Genomic DNA, 6,118 nt, shown 5'->3' with positions numbered 1-6,118 from the left:
TGACGAAGTTCAAAAACGTGAATTGGAAAAATGAAAAAACTGGCATGAAAAAAGACAGAATGGGCGCGAGTGTATACACAAATAACTATGGTAAAAAAATGTTTAAACAGCCGATGACTCGTGAGCAGTTTCATCCCTGGAAGACTGAACAGTTCGAAAAAACACAAAATTTTCCAAAAAGTTCTGAAGAAAAGCAATTTTCTCTGAGAACAGCGAAACAGAGAGGGTACCTACACTCATGTTACTGTATTTTCTTATGTGGAACACGTCCACGACTTCCATTTCTGTCTGGTCCCTTGACAAGGGCAAAAGTGAGGGCAAGAAAGTGATTCCCTGCAAGCCGCTGTTTGAAAACACAACCTTTCTGTTCAGATCGAGGGACCAGAGAGAAAGGGAAGTCGTGGAAGCGTTGCACATAGAAAAATCTAGTAACATGTGTGTCAGTATACCCCCTCTGTTTCGCTGTTACCAGAGAAAATTGCTTTTCTTGGGGACTTTTTGTAAAATCTTGTCTTTTTTTGAAATGCGTTCATCTTCCAGGGATAAAACTGTTCACGAGTGATTGGGTGTTTGAACATTTTTTTACACTGGTTTTTTTGTTCCACACTCGCACCCATTCTGCCTTTTTCATGCCAGTTTTTACATTCTTGCAATTCATGTTTTTAACTTCGGCATTTTCGCCTTTACTCTGGTTGTCTGTTGCTTTATTTTTTGCCTTCATGTTTCTATTCTCACTTTTCGCCCTTACACCGGTTAATTGTTGATTTATATTTGCCTTCTTTCCATCTTTGTCATGCTCACTTATTGTTGCCCTTTTTTTTTCTTTTTTAAACAAGCGCAGTGTGCCTTTGGCTCAAGTTCTTGTTCTTTTTATATTGGTCTTTAGTATCCAGCAGTATTGCACGGTTATACAGCTGTGCTCTCACCTCTATATCACCTGAACATGTGCGAGTGACGAGGCAGTCACATGCTTGGGTTTTCGGTTGATGTAGACTGCATTGCATTTTCATGAACAAACAGTTGGCAGTCTATGCCCGTGGTGTTTTGTGTGTTCCTCGTTGCTTACGTCCTTGTCTTTTCCGCAGTTTTAACATTTCTTGCGCTCTACAAGGTTTTGTAATTCCCTGTGAGATACTTTCAGGTCTGGCTCGAAGTATATGGAGCACACAGTTATGGTTTTATATCTAAGCAAGGTGGCTGCTACAGCCCCAAATCTACTTTTTGTACTTCATGAGCTGCAGCTCTAGCTTTGTGCTACAATGGCAACTTCGCTTGAAAGCGTGTTTTTGATCGTGATGGAAAAATTTGTATTTCTTTAGCACATTTTGTGAGGTGGGGACCTGAGTTCGTTTCTTGTGTGAAAACGGCGACAGGAGAAAGTGAAGCAGATTTCTTGTTTTTTGTTGCTTAACTTACCTAAAAGTGTTTGTTGGCCCTGGGACTTGGAGCCTCCCATTTTTGGCCAATCCGACCATTCGACATGGATGGTACAAAGCTGCCTTGGGACGTGTCCATCACCACTTCAGAGGTGCTAGAAAACCATGCTGAAGGCACACAGACATTTGAGTTCAACCTCTACCAGTGGGAAGTGGCCTTGAGGCCCGCTGTCCTGGATGTCGGCACAGCCTGCTTTGAGGTTGGCGGTGCAGTGTTAGCTGCTCCACCTGGGGATGCAGATGGCTCTGCCATACGCTCGCTGCATGCGGCCTGGCCAGATGCTGAAGCCTTGTGTGGTGCGTCGTGCCCACACACCACATCGGCGAAGTTTGCTTTTGCAGTGAAAGAGAATGTGTTTGTGGTTAGAGCAAATCGCCTTCTTGCTTCCTTGATTGAAATGCATTTAGTATAGTTTTCAGTGTCATTATTTTTCTTCTAGGATGCCTTGGAGTATGCAGCATGGTCTCTGTCACAGTTCGTGCAGCGCGTGGTGGTGTCACATTCATCAGATGGATAACCTTTTGAAGTGCATTTTGTGCAGGTTTCGTGGCCGTGACAGCTCTGCTAGCCATGGCCAAACCTCTGGCAACTGAAACATCTGCACGGGTTGGGTAAATATATAGTCGTGTATTTATTTTCATGTAGCCCACTTCAGTGTTTTCAAGCAATCTGGTACTGAATGTCAGGATCAGGTGTTTGGTGTCAATTTCCTTGTTATCCTTCCGGATCTTGATCCAGTAAATATCTATTGCATCTTGGTCATTGAGACCTTCAGGCATTTCTTTCTTAGAGAGATGGACAAAAGCGATTTTGTGATTACACCTCAGAGAGTGTTTAGATATCGGTGGGGAGTCACGGAGACAGAGATGTCCGCTATGGACACAATGTTTGAGAATTTTGAGTACTGCACAGTGTCATGCAGTTCAAGCAGTAAGTCACTGCTGGCCATTTTTGACATCTTGTCGCCAAGGCTCAAAGCATCTGTAAAGCACTTTGTGACTAGGAATGGGGATATGGTTCTTGCTTGTTTTCCTTCTGCTTCGCTATAAATTAAATGAAATTTGGGGAATGTTACCTTTCTTTTCTGAAGAAGGTCACCTGCTTCGTTCCACCCTCTTTTCAGAGAGCGATAGCTTTTTGTAAAGGGGGAGACATAAGTTGTTGGTAGTGGCTATTTATTAATAAATTAACAATGGAAGGAAAAGATGTTGCTATCCGCGGCATCTGCCATCGAAACCTGAAGCACCTGAGCTGCGACTAGTGATAATAGGACAGGGAGGGGAAGGTAGGCGGAGTGATAGTAAGAATAGGGTTTGGGGGTAATATACACTATGTACAAATAAATAATATGGAAATAAATGCGAGATGCTGCGCTGCGCATGATAGGAGTACTCAGTGCAGGGTGTGCAAATGCTTGGGGGGGGGGGGGAGGGGCGAACAGCCGGTCGCGGCCCACGCATTGTCTTCCACGCCGGCACAGATGGGTTGCCCTGCGCCAGGCCGAACGTCGCGCGCGACCATTGTCTGCGTGTGGGGGAATCGACTCTCGCACACTCTCTCCCTTGGCCGTGGCGCGCCGACCGCTCACAGTAAATATATGCCGCGTTCTTGCTGAGTCCTATCACTAAAGAAAAAAAAAGAAAGGTATGGCAGAAACACGCTTGCGGCTCACTGTACAAAAAAAAACGAGCGGGGGCGCCCAGCTGTGAAGCATCTGAAGGTCGCACACGCGGAGCGTTCTGTCACTGCGGGTAGTTACCTGGCGCGGGACAGATGGGATGTCAAGCCCGTCTGTTTTAAGTATACACAGAGGCTCACCAGAGTTCACTGACGTGTGCGCGCACTGCCCTGCGGCCACAGGAGTGCCGATACACTGTCCGGGATAGGGAGCCATACAAACATTAAGTTTCTCGGTCGTGGCGCCAGCCACCCACCATGGAGCCCAAATAGGGGACGGGACAGGAATCTGCAAACAAGTCCTGCCCATGCCAGGTGTACACCGCGGCTATAACCAAATATGATGAAACTCAGGCTAGTTGGCTGCGCAGGTTAACCGTCGCCGCCAGGAAAAAAAGGAAAAACTAAGTGAGTAGGAGACACGAGAGTTGTGAGAATGGGATAGGAGAGTGAAAGATGGAGGGGAGGGCAGGAAAAGGTGGCTACCGATTTCCTCCGGCCGACTAAGGCCGGAGGTGAAGCTGGGGCCAAAGTGGTGCAATGCCATCGCCAAGGGGCCTTAAAGGTCCAAACGCTCGGCATCAGCTCAACCACCAGGATCCCCAACGCTGCCACGCGTGGCTAAACATGGGTGCTCGGGTGCATGGTGGCGCACTGCTCCCCATCATCCACCTGCTGGGGTGTGTCTGCAGATGCTCCTGCAGGGGGAAAGGATGAAGACGGCGGATGAGCGTGAGGACCTGCTGCATATGGGAAAGAGCAGGTTGTCGAGGGTGGATGTAGGTAAACGTAGGTTTCTGTAACCTTGGAGAAGGGGAAGCTAGTGGTATAAAGAAAGGCAGTAAAAGAATATGTTTTCAGATGTTTAGGGGAATCCCCCAAGGTTTGAAAGAAAACATCTTCGACGGAAGTCCGTCTGGTTGGGTTCTTGAGATAGTCGAGAAAACTGCCGCCAACCAATATTATTAACTTTACCCAACATTTCGGGACCTACTCGGTCCCTTCTTTGGGGTTGACTAAATTGTTCCAGCAGCAGCGGGTTGCTGCCTTCTCTCTCCCTTTGCTAGCACGTGGCGCAGTCCACTAACGTACGCAGAGGGGAGCGTTCCTGGAGTCCTTTTCATTGCCTCCCTTGTGAGCCGGATGTGCCATGACTCCACATGTCGCCTGTTGAACAGGTTTGGCTCCACAGCCAAGACGCTCACCTCCTCGAAGGCTATCCAGTGGTCGGCACGCTCGCAGTGTTCAGCGAGGGGGTTTGATTCTGAATTCATTAGCCGGATGCCATATTTTTTTTTGCCTTATTCTTTGGTGGAAAACCTAAAAATAATAATAAAGGTTCGTACTGCTCGAATTAGACACGACAGGAGAACAGAGACAAACACGACAACACAGGCGCAGACTTCCAACTGTTTATTCGAGACTGAAAGGCAAACGCTATGTAAGGGATGAGCCTTACCACATAACCATCATTGTCATACACAGGTCCTGAGTAAAATCTAGACCACATTGATCAAATTATTACGTTGCAGCAGGGCCAATAAACGACACAAAGTACTCTGTCAGCATGCCCGCAGACACTCGATGTCAAGAAAATGAAAAAAGTAAGGAACCTGACAATAAACTTGAGTAAAAACGGTGAAAAATACGCGAAATGAGAATGCAGGTGATCCAACAGACAACAAGAGTAAAAACTATGAAAACGAGACAAAATCATGGTGTGACATATAGAAAAACCTGCATGAGAGCATGGAAACAACAAAGAACACTTGTAAAGTTGACGAATAAAAGCAGGTAAAAGAGTGGAATGAGGTGTGGAAAAACAAGCACGACATGGCCGGCGACAAAAAACAAGTGTGAAGGTGAGCATAAAATCTGAAAAACTACATTTTTGGCCTTAATGTACATGCGTCCAGGAATAAAATTAGGGCAAATAAAACAATTATATCTGGCCTTCTAAAAACGCGATTTCACTCACTGAAAGTAGAATAGGCAGAGTGCTGACACATTCTGCCCCATTTTTTATGATGTGATAGGCTTCAACCACCTCCTTTTCCGTCTTATCTTTCGATTTAAACAAAAAGTGTTGTGCAAAACTGAATTGAAAGGTAGTTTATTCTTGCCTTTGCCCTTTCCTTTACAGTTCTTACAATGATGTGCCAGATGACTTCAACAATTTCATTAATGTGGTCTAGATTTTACTCAGGACATGTGTGAATGACAATGATGGTTATGTGGTAAGGCTCATCCCTTATATAGCATTTGCCTTTCGGTTTCGAATAAACAGTTGGAAGTCTTCGCCTGTGTTGTCGTGTTTGTTCCTGTTCTCCTGTCGTGTCCAATTCGCGCAGTACTAATCCTTCTTTCTGCAATGAGCCAACTAGCCCGCAAGAACATTCTACTTCGTTCTACTACTAATAATAAGGGCATTGGCATCCACCTAAGCGAAGCCATACGGCTACAAAGGAAAGCTAGCTGTATACAACTTTCTCAGAAACTTCGTAGTTAAAGAAAGGGTCTTCCCGGTCCGGGGTTCGAACCCGGGACCACTGCTTCACAGGAGCAGTCGCTCTACCAACTAAGCTAACTGGGACGGCAAGCTTATGGTAGGCCAAAAGCGAATTGATCAGTAACTCGGAAGTGAGAACAGTGAAGGTCAAATATTTAGGGGAATCCCCCAAGGTGGAGTAGATTTGTAACAAGGGAGTAATTACTCATTGACTGTAGAGCTTTCCTTTTATAGCCGTATGGCTGTGCTCGGGTGGATGCCGATGAGTAATTAATTACACCCTTATTACAAATCTACTCCACCTTGGGGGATTCTCCTAGACATTTGACGATCACTGTTCCCACTTCTAGTTATTGATCAATTTGCTCTCGCCCTACCATAAGTTTGCCGTCCCGGTTAGCTCAGTTGGCAGAGCGACTGCTCCGGTGAAGCGGTGGTACCGGGTTCGAACCCCGGACCAGGACGAATTTTTCTTTAACTACGAAGTTTCTGAGA

The 6,118-nt window shown here is 46.0% G+C and overlaps 1 non-coding gene across 1 annotated transcript; it reads right to left on the bottom strand.

Annotated features, from left to right (window-relative positions):
* Window positions 1-5,633: 5,633 nt before the first annotated feature.
* TRNAT-UGU (transfer RNA threonine (anticodon UGU)) lies at window positions 5,634-5,707 on the bottom strand. The gene has a single exon. It is a non-coding gene; the product is annotated as a tRNA-Thr (tRNA).
* Window positions 5,708-6,118: the final 411 nt, after the last annotated feature.

This window comes from Amblyomma americanum, chromosome 9 (assembly GCF_052857255.1).
Source record: "Amblyomma americanum isolate KBUSLIRL-KWMA chromosome 9, ASM5285725v1, whole genome shotgun sequence".
Lineage (NCBI taxonomy): Eukaryota > Metazoa > Arthropoda > Arachnida > Ixodida > Ixodidae > Amblyomma > Amblyomma americanum.
This window is presented reverse-complemented; position numbering and strand designations above follow the sequence as displayed.